Source organism: Nyctereutes procyonoides, unplaced genomic scaffold (genome assembly GCF_905146905.1).
Source record: "Nyctereutes procyonoides isolate TBG_1078 unplaced genomic scaffold, NYPRO_anot_genome, whole genome shotgun sequence".
In the NCBI taxonomy this organism is placed as follows: Eukaryota; Metazoa; Chordata; class Mammalia; order Carnivora; family Canidae; genus Nyctereutes; species Nyctereutes procyonoides.
Window position 1 is genome coordinate 15,066,224 of NW_026575034.1, and position 17,325 is coordinate 15,083,548.

Below are 17,325 nucleotides of genomic sequence, written 5' to 3' on the forward strand. Positions count from 1 at the left end.
TTCTTACTTTATGAAAGATCACTAAGAGGAGGAATCTATACAAAGATTATATCTTATATTCAAAAAAAATCTTACAGTCAAGGCAAAGTGTCACATTGGTTTTGTTTCAAAATTGTAAAAAAAAAAAAAAAAAAAAAGACTATTCTAATAATCCCCTAAAACTGTGGATCAAATAATACTTTAAAAATAAAATGGTCTACGTTGGCACTTTTATACCATCAGCAAGAACCAGGAACACAGCTTATCAGTTCATTTTTTAATACCAGCAACAAATAAAAGAATTACAAACTCGGTTTAAAATCTGAAACCTGAGAGCTCAACACCGAGTTGCACAAAGAAATACTAAACAAAAATATCTGTGACCATTTATGGAAATAGTGAGATTAGAAAACTAAGCCTTTCCCCCCTCCCCCCCCCAAAAAAAAATAATCAGCAATTCAAAACCTCGCTGTTGACAAAGGTTCAACTAATCCATTTGTCTTTCCTGAGTCACTTTGTAATGAGTTCTACTATTTCCCTCTGAAGAGGAAAGGTTCTTAAGCAAAGTTGGATCTAAGTCTGGCCCCAAAGACCGTCTGTGCTAGTTACAAAAGGGCACAAGCCCAACAGTGAAAGGATGAAGCTCTGGACACAGCCCGAGATACGTTGCCCCAGCACTGCCTTCAGAGTGTCCCCGGGCATGACACCCCGGCAGGAATCCCCGGCGGGCGACAGACACAGAAAGGAGCCCACTGCCTGCTTTGACAATGCAGGCAGATCCCATGCCCCCGAGGGGACCGCCCTGCTCAGGTAACCACCTGCAGGCACTCAGCACACCAGCAACCGGATCAGACCACCAAAACTTCCAGAAACCGTCAAGGAGAAGGGTGGGGAGGAAGAAACATGTGGTTGCCCTGAACTGCTAAGTGTTCTGCTCCTTTGCAATATCTGCAGCATTTTAAATTTTCTTGTTTAACCATTTTGAAACCCGATAGGTTTCGCAGGAAACCTTTCCGTCCCAGGACCTGGGCTCCCTCCAAGGCTCTGTTTTTAAAACAGGCCTTTTTACATTACCCGCTGCTGGAACATCATCTGTCTCTAAGTTTCCAGCGCTCACTGAGGTCAATTTTCATTTCTGCAAATCACAGGCAGCCACTTGCTTCTGAGAAGTTAACAAGCCTCCTGAGAAATGCTGGTGGCTGCTATTTCATTGTTTCATAAATATTTTTATACAGTGACACCATTCGAACCTTAAATAAATCTTAAAAAAAAAAAGAAAGAAAGACAATTAAAAAGCCAAGAAAATGATGATCTGGATTTTATTTATTTTCGTGGAAGAATAAGGCAAGTGTGAGCTCCCCTATTGTTTTCAACTCATTTAAAAACGCTCCTTCAGTCCAAAAAAAAAAAAATCATATATATATATATGTACACACACACACACACACGAATGCATTTTAGAAAAGAGAAACTCATGGAAGTTGAACTTTCTTGAAAACGGGCCTCTGGACTTTGGAAAAACAGTGTTGCTGCTACGAACAAAGACTAAGAAGCACCCCCTGATTTTTCTCCTCTCCTGGGGATCCTCTCTTCCAATAAACAAACAAATCCCCCAGTATTTCCTACCGAAGGCAAGTGTTCCAGGGAGAGTCTCCTCCAGGGCCTGGTGGTAAGTGCGACTCAGTCTTTTTTGGACACAGGGTTTCTGCTGACTCCTGAAAATTTTCCACTTGAATGTGCAATGAAGCGGCGGCGGCGGCGGCGGCGGCGGCCACAGTCCTGGAGGAGCGGCAAAGGCGCCCGCGCCTGCTTTCATCTTAGGGAAGGAGCGGGCCCCGCCGGCGGCCACCCCGCGGCCGGCCGGACCCCGGACCCCGGACCCCGGACCCCCGGCCCGCGGAGGGCGGGGGGGGGCGGGGCCGCGGCGGGGGGGGGGCCCGGCGCGGGGGGGCCGCGGGGGCCGGCGGCGGGGGCTCCGGGGAGGAGGGGGCCCCGGGGAGGGGGGTCGGGGGGGCCGGCCGGCTCGGGGCTCCGAGGCGGCGCCCGCTGCCCCCCGCGCCCGCGCCCGCGCCGCTCCGAACTTCTGACTTCCCCGAGAGAACCGTGCAAAGTGCCCGAGGCTGCGAGCGTGTGCGTGTGCGTGTGCGTGTGCCTGTGTGTGCGCGAGCGCGCGTGCGGGCGGGGGCGGGGGAGGGGGCGGGCACGGGGGGCGCGGGGGGCGCGGCCGGCCGGGGAGCCGCCTGTTGCCGCGCGGGCTCGGCAGCGCGGCCCAACTTGGCGTCCCGGCAACTCGCGCGGCGGCGGCGGCGGCGGCGGCGCTCACCTGGGCGGGGGTGGGGGGGGGCGGGCGCGGGGTCCCGCGGGGTCCCGCCCGCCCGCCCGCCCGTCGCACACAAAGCGGAGCGGCCCGAGCCGGAGGCGCCGCCGGCCCCCGCGCGCCCCGCGCCCCCCCTGCCCCGCGCGCGCCCCGCGCCCCGCGCCCCCCTTGCCCCGCGCGCGCCCCGCGCCCCCCTTGCCCCGGCCGCAGCCCCGCGCGCCAACTTACCTCGGCGCTGGGAGCCGCCGCGGCGCCCGGCGAGTCGCAGGCAAACTTCGGCGCCGCTTCCCCGGCCCGCAGCTCCGCGCCCGGCTCGCTCCGCGGCTCCCGGTGCCCGGGCCGGGCCACCCCACCCCTCGGCCGCGCGGCGCTCCTGCCCCGGGCCCGGCTGCGCGCGGCTGCGGGCGAAGGCGCACGGGGTGGGGGCGGCGGGGGCTTCACCGCATGGCCTGCGTCCCGCCGCGGCCGCCCCGGGCCCGGGCCCCGCCGCGCGGACCGGCCCGCAGGGTGGAAGCGAGTCTGCCAAGTGCTCGGGGGCGCCCGCGGCGGGCGGCGGGCGGCGGGGCCGCGGCGGCGGCGGCGGCGGCGGCGGCGGCTGCAGAGGCTCGGCTCGGCTCGGCTCGGGCGGCGCGGCGCGGCGCGGCGCGAGCGATGCTAAGAATGTTCGGAATGAGGACAGGAATGAAATGAACGCCAGGACCGAACTCGCTCCGGAGGGGTGGGGCCTCGGTGACGTCATGCGGCCTGCCGCCCGGGGCCGGGGCGGGGCCTGCCGCCGCCGGTGACGTCATGGGGCTCCGGGGCGGGCCGCGCTCGGCCGCCTCGCCGCTGGGGCGGCGGGGAGGAGCCTGGCGCCCACGGGGGAGCGGGGCGCGCGCGGGAGCGGCCCCCCCCGCCCCCCGGCCCCCGGCCCCCGGCCCCCGGCCCCCGGCTTCCCGGCTTCCCGGCTTCCCGCCCCCCGGCTTCCCGGCTTCCCGGCGCGGGCTCCGGCTTTGTCCCGAGCGGAGCGGAGCGGGGCGGGGCGCGGCGGGGCGGCGGCGGAGGGCGGCCCGGAGGTGCCCGCGTCCGCGCGGCGGCGAACCCTGCAAGCCCGGGCTCCCCGCGCGGGGCGGGAGCTGCGCGCGCCGCGCCCGCCCTGCCTCAGTTTCCCCCACGCGGGACGCGGCGGCGCGGCGGCGGCCCGGAGCGCTCCGGGACCCGCGGACGCCCGCAGGTTCGGGGAAGGGAAGTGTCTTTTCTGGAAGCGCGGGCGGTGGTTCGTCGGGCGGCGCCGTGGACGCCTCCCTGGGCCCGCACGCCCAGCTGCCCTGTCTTCCCTCCAACACTTTGCGAAAGTTCGGGGCGCCCGTGGCAAGTCGGAGGCGGCCCTTGGACGTAGCGGAGAAGAGCGCAGTCGCGGCTGCTGGCGCTCCCGCCCTGCGCACCGGCCCCGCCGACCCGCTCCGCACACGGGGCTCACTCGCCCCCGCGGGTTGTGCTTTTCGAAAGGAAAGGGATGGGTGCGGGGGTGCGGGGGTGCGGGGAAAGCGCCCCGCGAACCTCAGGATGCTGCGTGCGGCCGCTTCAGGCCGCTCCTGTGCGTGCGGATGAACTGCGCTTCACGGTGCCACGGTAGGGCCCAGCGCCACCTTTGGAGGCGCAAAAGGGACCTCGGGGACCCGGTGGGTAGACCGAATTTATGGACAGTTGAGGGAAGCAGAATGTGACTGAGTACGGCACTTTTTCTACAAAACATGACTTTTACTGATGTTTTTGAATTGAGACTTTTTTGTGGTAATTGCAGATTAACATGTTAAAAAACAAACAAACAAACCAAGAGGACAGAGAAATCTTTTGTTCACTGCCCAGCTCTCCCCAGTGGTAATGTTCCCCGAAACTGCAATATATCACAATCGGGATATTGGCGTTGATGCAGTCCGCCCAGCTTACTGACATTTCCCCCAGTCTTGATTGTGTTCATTTGTGTGAGCCTGCGTTTCTACACTGTTTGCTCACGAGTGTGGGTATCCGCCACCGCAGGTACATACTAATGCATTTTATCTCTAGGTTGCGAGCAATGACAAGGTGATACAGTGAGGTTGGCAATAATGACCTCAGCCGCTTTTGCCCTGGTTTTTGGAAACGTGTTAGAAAAACATAACTAATTTGGCATTAAAAGCGTAGTAGGCGTATCCGTCTCCAAATATCATCTTCTAAAAGTACCAAAGTCTGATGCCGGTGCAAGCCAGACAGTGGGGTTGCTAAACCCCCGTTTGTTGGCCTAGTGCACCTGGACATTTTTCATACTCCAGCTCCCGTCTCACAGCCACCTGGCAACAACACAAAATATCCCATTTCTTGCTGAATTAAGGAAAAATACTTTGACCTGAGAGTCAAAGCTTTTTATGACCAGTATTTTCTCCAACTTCTCCCATTTGCATGGATGTTTCTTGAGACTTATCTTAAAAACCTCTTCTAGAAGGCTACTCAACTAGATAGTTCCTCCCTAAGACCCTCAAAATTCCCTGCTCCAGACACACTATTGTATTCCTTAGTTACCGGTGTATTGGGATGCCGCCGTACCTGAGCCCAAGCGGACTGGGTCTTATTTAGCTAAGTGTACATCGCCCGAGACCTACACATAAATGGGAATGATTTTTTTATCTCTCCACACATTTTTACACTCCTCTGGATAGTGTATAGGACCTATGGATGTCAGGGCCCAGCAGCTGTTCACCCCCAGCATCTGAGGGCAGGAACAGTAGCTACCACCCGCTAAAATGACAGCAATTAGGGTGTGCGACACCCACACTCAGCACGTGGTACTTTTCATTTGCCATTTCAATCCTTATGGCACCTGTACAAGGTAATGAATGATTCGTATCTCCGTTTATACAGGTGAAGAACTGAGGTGTGGGAAGATTATATGACTCATCCAATGATCTGCAGTCCGGAGAGAGTAGAGCCAAGACCTGATTTCCTTCTAACTTCAGCCCATGTTCATAAACACTGACCTCTACTGCCCCTGAACCTATAACAGATATATAGCAAAGCAATTGGATGCCAGGCACCTTTTAAAAGTACTTTTCACTAATTACACCATTTAATCCCCACCATCCACCCTACGAGGTAGGTACTTTCTCATCTTCTAGATGAGCAAACTGAGGTGAAATAATTTGGGCAGGATCATACAGCTAGAAAGTACAGAATGATGATTCAAACCCAGGAAGTCCTCCAGGTCCATATTTCATGCTCTTAGTCTTCCACTTAGCCACCCAAATGCAGCACTATGCTAACTGTAAAAGTTCAACCATGTACAGGGGTGATCTACCGCAAGATGTAACAATTATATGTGTTACCTAGAATGTAAGAGAGTTTTTTACTTCCAAGTCTTAACCAAGGAAGAACCTCACTTGTAACACATAAGAGAAACAATGATCCACTTAATGGTAACATGTCATGCTGAGATAGAGCTCAATCAGCCCAAAGCTTGAAAGGAAGAGTTGGCAGGTTAGCACTTACCCTAAGGAAGCACCTGGCTCGGGAAGATACTGCTTTGCAAAATAAGTAAAGATGTATTATTAATATTAATGATACAGTTTGTCTCATTTCTAATGAAGTTGAGTAGCTTATAGGAGTGTAAATTGGTATGACCTCTGGGAAAGTTTGGTATTAACTAATGAAGTCGAAGATAGGCCTATTCTATGACCCAGAAGTTCCTCTTAGGAATACAGCCAAGAGAAACTCGGGTACATGTACATCAGGATACACATGCAAGAATGTTTGTTGGGGTATTTTTGTAATACCCCAAACAGGACGGGCGCCTGGATGGCTCAGTCAGTAGAGCGTCTGACTCCTGATCTCGGGGTTGTGAGTTTAAGCTCCATAGCAGGCATAGAGAATACTTAAAAACAATTTTTTAAATACATAAAAATATTTTTTAAAAGTAGGAGATCACGAAACTTAAAAAAAAGAAAAGAAACATCCTACATGTCCAGTAATAGCAGAAAGGATAAATGGTGATATAATCATTACATCAGAAGAGTATACAGATCTGACAACAAAGTCCATGCAACAACATGGATGAATGCTAAAAATATAATATCGACTGAAAGAAACATGAAATAAAAGAATCCATATAGTACAATTGTTTTATATAAAGTTCAAAAACAAGCAAAATTAAGCAGCATTATTTGGGGATATATACCTAGGTGGTAAAACCGGAAAGAAAAAATAGAAGAACATGAATTACCAATAAATCTGGAATAGTGCTTACCACTGCGAATAGGGCATTGGGACAAGAAAAATAAACATGGGAGGGGGCTTCTGAAATATAGACAATGTTCTATTTTTGTCTGGTTATATGGTTGTTTACTATAATGATCCGTTAAGCTTTCTACAGAAGTCCCCCTTTATCTGAGGGGGACATTCTAAGACCCCAGTGGATGCCTAAGGTGTAGATAGTGTTGAACCCTATATATACTCTATCTGTTCCTATACATACTTATCTATGATAAAGTTTGATTTATAAATTAGGCATGGAGAGCCTGGATGGCTCAGTGGTGCCTTTGGGTCAGGTCGTGATCCTGGGGGCCTGGGATCCAGTCCCTCATCAGGCTCCCTACGGGGAACCTGCTTCTCTCCCTCTGCCTGTGTCTCTGCCTCTCTCTATGTCTCTCACAAATAAATAAATTAAATATTAAGTATATATATATATATATATATATATATATATATATATGGCACAAAAAGAGATTCACTATAGTAATAAAATAGAACAATTACAATGATACACTGTAATAAAAGCTATGTGTGGTCTCTCTAGCTCTCTAAATATCCATGCTATACTCGCCCTTTTTCTTGCGATGATGTAAGAGGGCAAAATACACCCATGATGAGATGAATCAAGGTGAATGGCACAGGCATTGGGGACGATGGCTAGGCTACTATTGACCTTCTGACGGTGGGATCATCTGCTTCAGGACCACAGTTGAACTTGGGTAACTGAAACCAGACACAGAAACCATAGATAAGGGGCAGGTGGGGACTACTGTATTTGTTTTAGACTCTTTTATACGCATCTGTTGTATTTTACAATTTTTTAAGTTAAAAATAAGTGTTAAATAGAGCCACTAATATCACAATGCCTCCTATGTGCCCAGGGTTTCACCTTGTTCTGAATCCTTTCATGCCCCCCCCACCTCATTTTCATAATCCTCTTGTCCAAATCACAAACTTCTTTCTCTATGGGATCCTTTCCATCAGCATTTAAACAGACAGAGGTCTCCTTCCCATCTTTTTTTTTTTTTTAAGATTTTATTTATTTTTTCATGAGAGACACAGATAGAGAGGTAGAGACATAGGCAGAGGGAGAAGCAGGCGCCCTGCGGGGAGCCTGATGGACTCAACCCTGGGGGGGGGGACCCCGGGGATCACCCCCTGAACTGAAGGCAGATGCTCAACTGCTGAGCCACTCAGGTGTCCCTCCCTCCCCAAAACAACAAACTCTAACCTCATCTGAAGCTTCTACTTTCTCCTCTCTTTCTCAACTGAACTTCTGAAAAGAGTTGTCTGACCTCATTTCCTCCATTTCTCTAACTCCCACTATTCCTTGCCCCTGTCCATTTGGGCTTTTGTCTCCATCACTTCTTCCCTCAAAAGAGATGTTTTTCTAGCCCTCAAGACTCAATTGAATTAGTTCAGTGGGCCTTTCATTGACCCTCACCTTGGGTTATTTGACATGGTTGATTATTACCTCTCTGTAATAGTCTCTCTCCCTGGCACAATTTCAGTTTCCCTATACCTCTGCTGTATCTCACCGCCCTCCCCTGACTGACCCGTCCTCCACTAGCTAGTTGTTAAACTGTGTTGTTCTAGATCCGAGGCATTCTTCTGTTCTTATCCTGTATCCTGTCTCCAGTTGATTTTACCAATTTACTCCATTGGTTTCCATCACTATATGTTTGCTGTTGTCTTTCAAACATGCACATGCAATCCATATGGCTCCTTGAAACTCTAGATGTGTACATCTGGTGTCCTGTTGGACAACATAACCTGGGCATCTCAAAAGCATGTCAAACAGAACCATGATCTTCCACTGGATCGTCCTTATCGGGTGTTTCCCATCCCCGGGAAAAGCACCAAAAACCAAGTTGTCAGTCTCAATGCATCTCTAACTGCTAAAACTTCTTTAAGACTGTCCAACCACATTTCGAAAAAGTTATTCCATGGCTCTGCATGATTGAACCCCTCCCTCCCTTTTCAGGCATCCTGCTTCTCTTCCACCCAACTCCTGTGCTCCTAGCACCCTGGATAATTTTTAGTTCTCAAACTGATCATTTGCCCCCCAGGCCCTTGTTTGTGTTAATACAGCTCCTTAGAATATCTTCCCCCACCTCTTTATTTAAAATTTTTCTCCTGTTTTTCTTGATACCCCAGACTTTATCACGTGATTTTTAAAAATTATTATTTTATTAGTTATCTAGTGCTGGGTAACAAATATCTCCAAAACTTAAAGTCTTAAGCCAGTAATTATCATTTATTGTCTCTCACAATTTCTGTGGGTCAGGCATGGCATTTGGGAATGGCTTGGCTAGGTGGTTCTAGCTTGTGATCTCTCATGAGATTGCAGTCAGATGTCAGCTGGGAATGTGGTCACCCGTAGGTCTGATTGGGACTGGAGTTTCCCCTTCAAGACTTTTCATTCATATGGCTGGCAAGTTGGTGTTGACTGCTGCTAAGAGGACTCAGTTTCTCTGTACATACACCTCTCCATATTTCTTGGTCCTCCTCACAACATGGTGACTTGAATTCAAACATTGAGAAAGTGGGAAGAAATGGAGGGGAGGTTGAGGGGAAGGAAAGAGAGACAAAGAAAAGCTGTTATCTTTTTTATGAACTAGCTTCAAAAGCCAAATAGCATCCCTTCTACCATATTCTATTCATTAGAACTGAGTCACTAGGATTGGCTCACATCCAATGGGAGAAGAATTAGGTACTACCTTTTAGAGGGAGAGTGTCAAAAAGTCTGCAAACATATTTTAGAAATCACATCACCTGTACTTTTCCTTTCTGGACTTATCACAGTCTGTAATTTTATAGAACATAATTATATTATAGAGATGTCGTGTATACTTCTGCGATTGTTTGATCAATGCCTATCTTCACACACTAGAACATAAGGCAGTGAAATAGTGCAACAAGAATCATACCTGCTTTGCCTACCATTTTATTCCTAGTACCTCTCATATTAGGGAGCAATCAATGCAGAATGAATATGGGAGTGCCTGGGTGGCTCAGGCAGTTAAGACTTTGACTCTTGATTTCTGCTCAGGCCATGATCTCAAGGTCGTGAGACCAAGCCCCACGTGGGGGGTCTGTGTTCAGTGAGGAGTCTGCTTAAAAGACTCTCTGCCTCTGCCCCTCCCCACATCCCACACACTCACTCGGTCTCTCTCAAATAGCTGAATCATTTTTAAAAAGAATAAATGTGAATGTCATTAATTATATGTAACACCTGCAGCAGCCTTTTCAGGTAGGTATCATTCTTTCCATTTTATACATGTGGAATTAAAATGGTTGTTTAACATGTTTGAGGACCACAGTTTGAATCTAGGTCTCTGTTGCTAGGCCTCCTCTTTGTAGGACCCCAGACTCCCTCCTTGGACAGCAGAAGCTCCTTTGGCCTGAGTGAAATGATCTCCTCGGTTTCCACATTCCCTCATATCCCACATATCCCTTGTGATAGCTAATTCCACTTCCCAGATATATGGATTCAAGGACAGACCTATCCTTAAAGACCTATCCAGAATCTGGTCAGGAAAAAAATTCTCCAGAACAACTGATCCTTGTGAGTCTGTTTATCACGAGCATAGAGAAGGTGATGTGGAGTTCTGAAACTGCAAACCTCCTCTTGGGAAGGCCAACCAGAGTAGTTTCTGGAAAAACTAATGCTTCTCAATAGCACAATCTCCTGTCTGAACTCTATCCTCCACTGCTGTCTTATCTCCTTCACTAAGAAGAAAGGGGCTATTTAGTAGCTGCTCTGTCCGATGAGGTGACCACTAGTCATTTGCTCTTTTTAAATTAATTCAAATTAAATAAAAATTCAAAATGTGGTTCCTAATCCCACTAGCCACATTTTAAGTACTCAAAAGCCACCAGGTAGCTGGTGGCTGGCTACCATAATAGAAAGTGCAAATATAGAACATTTGTATCATTACAGAAAAGTCTCCTGAATAGTGCTGCCAGAGAACCTGGGAAATCCTAGCCCCAGAGACTTCCAAGGCTATGGGAGAAGACAAAGCCAGGACTGGAGGAATTTATCCACCCCTAGGAGAGCCCCAACTTGCTCATGAGAAATGGTTCCACATCATGGGGTCTGGGCATGGATATGCCTCTGCAGGTCTGTACTCTCTCATCAGGTTTCCTTCCTCTTTCCCATCTATCCTCTGAACCTCTGATCCTATTTTAAATCATCACCATCACTCTCCAAAACAGACTCCTTGTCCGCTGCCCTGAACCCACTGAGCCTAGGCTCAGCCCAGGACAACACATCTTTTACATTTTTCTCCACTCCACACCCATCTCCATACTTAAGCCAGTCTCCATCCCTCCTGCCTCAGAGTATGTGACTTCCCTCCTTCTCAAAGATAAGCTCTTCCCCAACTTCTCCATCAGCGTGGATGTTCTGGATTCTGCTCCCCTTCACCTCTCTGGAGAACACACTTTGCTGATGGTTCTCTCTCCCTTTGTTGTCTTCCATCTTTCCCTCCACCAGCACTGTCTTCCCAGCTTTCAAGTATGCATAGTTTCCCCAGTGTGGTCAATAATTTTAATTTACCCTTTTGGCTCATCTCATCTTCCCCTTCCTTTTCCTACCATTTGACTCTAGGGAGCTGTCTGCAGAAAGACTCTACATTCTCATTTTCCACCCAGGGCCTGGCTCTCATCCCACACAATTGTTTCCCATTTAATAAAGTTTGTTCTTGAAGTGGCATTCAAGGCTTTCCACCATCAGTCCCTGGCCTTTTTTTTTTTTTTTAACCCATTTTGTCTTTTACTTTTTTATTAAGTAAGCTCTATGCCCAATGTGGGGTTTGAACTCATGACCCCCAGATCAAGAGTTGCATGCTCTACCAATTGAGCTAGCCAGGCACCCCCCTGGCCTAACTTCTTGCCCATTTTTTTTCTGTCACCTTCTAGCCATACTCATCTCTTCACCCTCCACCACACAAGTCTGAAACATTCTTGCCACTATATCTTTATTATTACTATTTCTCTTGCCAGAAAAACTTGCTCCACAAACATCCCTCCACCAATGGGGGCTGACGAAGTCTCTCTGACAAAAAAAGCCCAGACATCACTGAGCACAGACTGCCTGATGCTACTGTGTGCTGTTGTATGGACATTTCTCTTCTCTCTCTAGTTGAATTTCAGAATACTTCCAGGCAAGAAATTAGCATTTACATCTATGCACTCCTAAGTTTTTAGAAGAATGCAGAATCTTGTGCATCGCAGATATTCAAATAATGGTTGATTGACTCATTCCCAGACATATCTCATCATCAGTTCAAAAAGGGCCAGTGGCAAACCATGCCGCACTATTTCAAATACCTCCTGAAAAGAATATCATAAAATGGGGACTGTGACAGCAATTAGCTATGTAAATGCCCTGAGGATGAAGTCGGTGCATTAAAAAATAATACACCTCTTTGGAAGAGCCTGGGAAGACAGGTATGAATGGGTGCCGAGAATTGCAGAGCTTCACAGCTGGTAAGCTTCAGTGCCATTATTGATACATTTTGGTGGGTGAGAAAGAAATCTGTGCTATTTTTTTTTCCTGTCTGGGGGCAAGGAGGTGGGGAGGCAGCGCAGGGTTGGGGGAAGGTAAGGAGGCAGGCAGGGGAGGGGAATGCAGGGAGAAAAAGTATAGGCTGTGGAGAGAGGCAAAACTTGTCCTGAATCTCAGCCTCATCCCTGACTTGATGTATAAAAGTGGGTAAGTAATCTCTTTTTATGTTGTAGCAAAATATGACTGGCTGGAGGATAGGTTTATGATAAATTTGTGAACAGCATATCATGTTTATAATTTTTTAAAAAATATATGTGAATACATATGTATGCACAGAAAAAAGCCCAGAGAGCTACATGCTAAAATATTATAGATTATAGATGATTTTTTCCCTTGACTTTTTCTGTGTTTCCCAAGATTAAAGCTCTGTGACTTTTAAAAGAAGGTCTATTTAAAAAAAAAAAAGAAGAAGGTCTATTTTAAAAATTATGGGTTAAAGAACTTCAATATGATATTTTTAAATGATTTGAATTATTTCACTGGTTTGATCAGAATGTATGTTTTTCTTCCAATAATCTCAAATATGGGAAACCTGGGTGTCTCAGGGTCTCTGCCTTTGGCTCGGGGCATGATCCCAGGGTCCTGGGATAGAGCCCCACTTTGGCCCCTCTGCTCAGTGGGGAATCTGCTTCTCCCTCTTCTGCGGCTCCCTCTACTGTTCCCCCTGCTTGTGCTTGCTCTCTCTCTCTCCCTCTCCCTTTCTCTCACTCTCTCTCCCTCCCTATTAAATAAATAAGATCTTTTTAAAAAATAATCTCAAATACTCAGAAAAGATGAGAGAAAGTTGCTGACATGACACCCCGTCACCCCCAAATTCTTTATTGTGTCTTTCCTCCAAACAAGAACCATGCAACCACCCAAATTGGGAAATTGACACTTGTAAGCTTCAAACTGTATTCAGGTTTTCCCAATTCTCTAATAGGGAGCTAAGGACCTATCCCAAATCACGTGTCACATGTGGTTGTCATGTCTCTTTCGTCTCCTTTAATGTGAGTCAGTTCCTCAGCATTTTCTTAACTTTCACAATTATAATGGTTTTGAAGATTATATGTCAGCTATCTTGGTCCTTTCATTTGGGTTTGTGGTAGCCAGGCTCCCAAATGGCCTGCAATGATTCTCATCCCCTGGTATTCATGTTCTCATGTAAGTCCCCTCCCACATTGAATCAGGGGTGACCTGTATGACCAGTGGACCACTACAGAAATGACGTGTACCTAGAGGCTAGGTGATGAAAGACACTGCAGCTTCTGCCTCGGTGTCTTGGACTGCTTTGCTCTGGAGGAAGCCAGCCATTGAATCATGGGGATGTTCAAACAGCCCTGCAGGGAAGCCCTACCTGGAGATTAACTAAAGCATTTCATCGTTGGTCACACAAACTTGCCAGCCATACGAATGAGTCACCTTGGAAGTGAGTTCTCAGGCAACCTCAGAGAAGAGCCTAAGCCAGAGCCTACCCAAGTTGTGCCCATATTCCTGACCTACAGAAACTGAATGATGATACATACTGTTTTGATCCACAAAGTTTAGGGGTAAGTTTGGACTCAGCAATAGCCAGCTAATATAGGTTTGTCTGTTTCCTCATGATTAGATACAACTTCCCATTTGGGGCAGCCGTACCAACAGTAGTTATGGTGTGTTCTTCTCATTGCATGCTGTTATGCCATGCCTGATGGGAATTTGTCACATCATGGGTGATGTTAAGTGTGACCACTTGATTGAGGTAGTGTCTCTCATGCTTCTCCACTGTTAAGCCACTCTGCTTAATAAGTAATTTATGGGGAGATACTTCGATAGCATGTAACTATACTGTGTCTCACCAAACTTTCACTTTGCTCATTTTTTAAAATATCTGTAGAGGGTAGCCCAGGTGGGTCAGCAGTTTAGCCCCATTTTCAGCCCAGGGTGTGATCCTGGAGACCAGGATCGAGTCCCACATTGGGCTCCCTTCATGGAGCCTGCTTCTCCCTCTGCCTGTGTCTCTGCCTCTCTCTCTCTCTCTCTCTCTCTCTCTCTCTCTCTCTCATGAATAAATAAATAAAATCTTTAAAACAAATAAAATATCTGAAGAGATGCTTACACTCTTATTTTATTCAATGGGTTATAATCCATTATTATCACTTATTTTGATGATCAAATCATACCATATTTGGCCAGTCAGAGCCCCTTCAACAGGCTTCCATGTCCTACATGGCCCATCATTTTTTGAGCACATTGCCACTTTCTGATTCAGTGCTTTTGGGGTGTTACTTTTCTCAGTATATTATTTTTAAAAGATTTTAAAGGTGGAGAAGACCTTCTCAGATGTCCTCACTCTCATGTCTGAGGTCCCAGCTGAGATGACTGGGATGGCTTGGCCGCTCTGCTCCTGTTGGTCTTTCATCTAGGATCTCAAGTGTTGCTGGAAGTGTTCCAGGAAAGCAAAAGCAAAAAGGCCTCTTAAGTCATACAACATCACTTACAACAGATTCTATTAGTCAAAGCAAGTCCCAGGACAGCCCATATCCAGACCTCAGCTCTTGATGGGAGGAATTGGACCCGCAGAGTTACACTGCAAAGGAGCACTGACACAGGGAGGCATAATTCATTGGGGCCATTTGAGTGATCACTTGCCACACTTTCCTAATTAAATGATAAAAATGTTAGTTAAAAAAATATATATATATATATTTTTAAAATATTTTATTTATTCATTCATGACAGTCACAGAGAGAGAGAGAGAGAGGCAGAGACACAGGCAGAGGGAGAAGCAGGCTCCATGCACCGGGAGCCCGACATGGGACTCGATCCCGGGTCTCCAGGATCGCGCCCCTGGCCAAAGACAGGCGCCAAACCACTGCGCCACCCAGGGATCCCAAATTTTGAGAATTTCTATGTGGACTTTTCTCCATTCTACCAAGTTATTCTATGCATGTATTTTAAGCTTGTCATATATTTATTTAAACATATTGTATTAGGTAACTCAGGCTGCCATAACAAAATACCATAGACTTAAACAACAGACCTTTATTTCCTCACAGCCTGGAGGCTAGAAGTCTGAAACCTGGATGCCAGGACAGTGGGGTTCCTGGTGAGAGCACCTTCTTACCAAGGCCTCAGATGGTGGAGAGCGCGCCAGCTTTCTGGGGTCTTTTTCTCTGAAGACACTAATCCTATCAGGATCCCATCCTTATGACATTAAACTTAATTATTTCCTTACCCCTAAACTGTCACATCAGGGGTTAGGGCTTTACCATAAAATTCTAAGGAGACACAACTCAGTTCACGACACATACTGAATTTGGTTACTCCAAAGGGTGATGGTCTAGTGTCTGAACACATAAAGGCTCTGTTTCTACCTTGTATTTTTTTCTGCTGTTTCTCAAGACGATGCCTTGCTTCTTATTATTTGTCTTACAATGAGTTTCTCATTTTTGTTGGAACTTCATCTGTAAGAATTTTTGGAGGCCTGGATTGAGTTTGAATTTTTCCAGGAAGGATTTTCAGTTTGTACCTCTCCGTCAACCAGGGGTCTAAAAATAGGGGATTGCTTTAAATAATACCATCAGCTTGCTTTTTTCCCCTCCAAAAAACTGTGTGAACCCATTTGATGGCCCATTTGTGGTTACGAATTTTCAGATGATTCTTTTCCCTGACATCCAGAACCGAGGACAAGTCACGCACCAAGTTTTTTTCCTGCTGTGTCCTTTTTTCAGTAACAATGTTTTTCTCTTTCCTCTTACAGTAAGAGTAGAGTCCCAGCTTTATGTCAGGGTCTCATATATGATTCATTTTTTGTAGTTCCCAGCCAGCTTTGCCTTCTATTTCTCCATGTACCACCTATTAAGAGGTCAAGTTCTTTCCAGTTCAGAGAAACATTTAAAATAATGTTTAAAAATATATTTTTTTAGGGATCCCTGGGTGGCTCAGCGGTTTGGTGCCTGCCTTCAGCCCGGGGTGTAATCCTGGAGACCAGGGATCGAGTCCCGAGTCGGGCTCCCTGCTCTCTCTCTCTCTGTGACTGTCATAAATAAATAAATAAATAAATAAATAAATAAATAAATAAATAAATAAATAAATAAATAAATAAAAATTTAAGAAATTCTCAAAATTTAATTTTTAATAGTTGAGAGTAAAAAACCCATTTGAAAGATGGGTTCCACCACTGGAGATAGAATTAGTTAACTGGATAATAGAGTTAATGGATCTATATTTGGAATATAAAGAGATTGGGAAAATGAGAGGTTATGAGTTATGTTGGAAAAGTGAGAATGTCTAGCATACAGTTAGTCATATTTCCAGAAAGGATAATGAGGATGGAAAATTGAGGCATCACATGCTGGGATACTGGGGATGGAAAATGGTGCAGTGGCCACTTTGGAAAGCAGTCTGACAGCTCCTCAAAAAAAATTCTAAACATAGAGTTAACATAGGACCTCGAAATTCCATTACATAGTATTTACACAAGAGAAATGAAAATATATACCCACACAAAAACTTATATACAGGTGCTCATGACAGCATATTCACAAAAGCCAAAAAAGTCAACCCAAATGATAAGTGAATAAACAAAATGTGGTATATCCATACAATAGGATGTTATTTGGCAATAAAAAGGAATGAAGTACAGACATATGCTACAACATGAATGAATCTCAATAACATTATGGTAAGTGAAATTAACCCCTAACAAATTATCCTACATTGTAGGATTCTACTTATATGTAATTTCTAGGAGAGTCCGATCTACGAAATGTCCAAAATAACAGATCTATGGGAAAAGAAAGTAGATTAGTGATTTCCTTGGACTAGGCAGGAGCAGGTGGGGTAGGAATGCATAGTGATTACTAACAGGTGTAAGGATTCTTTTGGAGGTAAAGTGTCCTAAAATTATGATCATGGTGTACAATTCTAAATATTCTCCAAACTGTATAGAACTACACACTTAATTTATTATTTTTCATTTTAGTTCCAATATTGTTAACATCCAGTGCTATATTAGTTTCATGTGTATAAAATAGTAATTCAACAATTCTATACATTACCCAGTACTCATCATGAGGAGTGTATTCCTCATCCCCTTCACCTATTTTATCCATCCTCTCCCACACTTCCCTTCTAGTGACCATCAGTTTGTTCTCTATAGTTAAGAGTCTGTTTCTTGGTTTATCTCTCTTTTTTTCCCTTTTTTGTTTTTTAAATTCTACATATGAGTGGAATC

General features: G+C 46.5%; 1 protein-coding gene across 7 annotated transcripts in view; it reads right to left on the minus strand.

Moving 5' to 3' along the window:
* The window catches only part of TEAD1 (TEA domain transcription factor 1), a 268,997-nt gene extending 266,174 nt beyond the window's left edge, over positions 1-2,823 (minus strand). For 2 of the 7 annotated variants that reach the window (XM_055317562.1, XM_055317563.1), the window contains exon 1: positions 1,606-1,754. The gene's annotated coding sequence lies outside the window, so the exon portion shown is untranslated. Of the gene's footprint in view, positions 1-1,605; positions 1,757-2,524 lie in introns of those variants that run through there. The other 5 variants (XM_055317566.1, XM_055317567.1, XM_055317568.1 and 2 more) reach the window with 5 other exon arrangements.
* Positions 2,824-17,325: the final 14,502 nt, after the last annotated feature.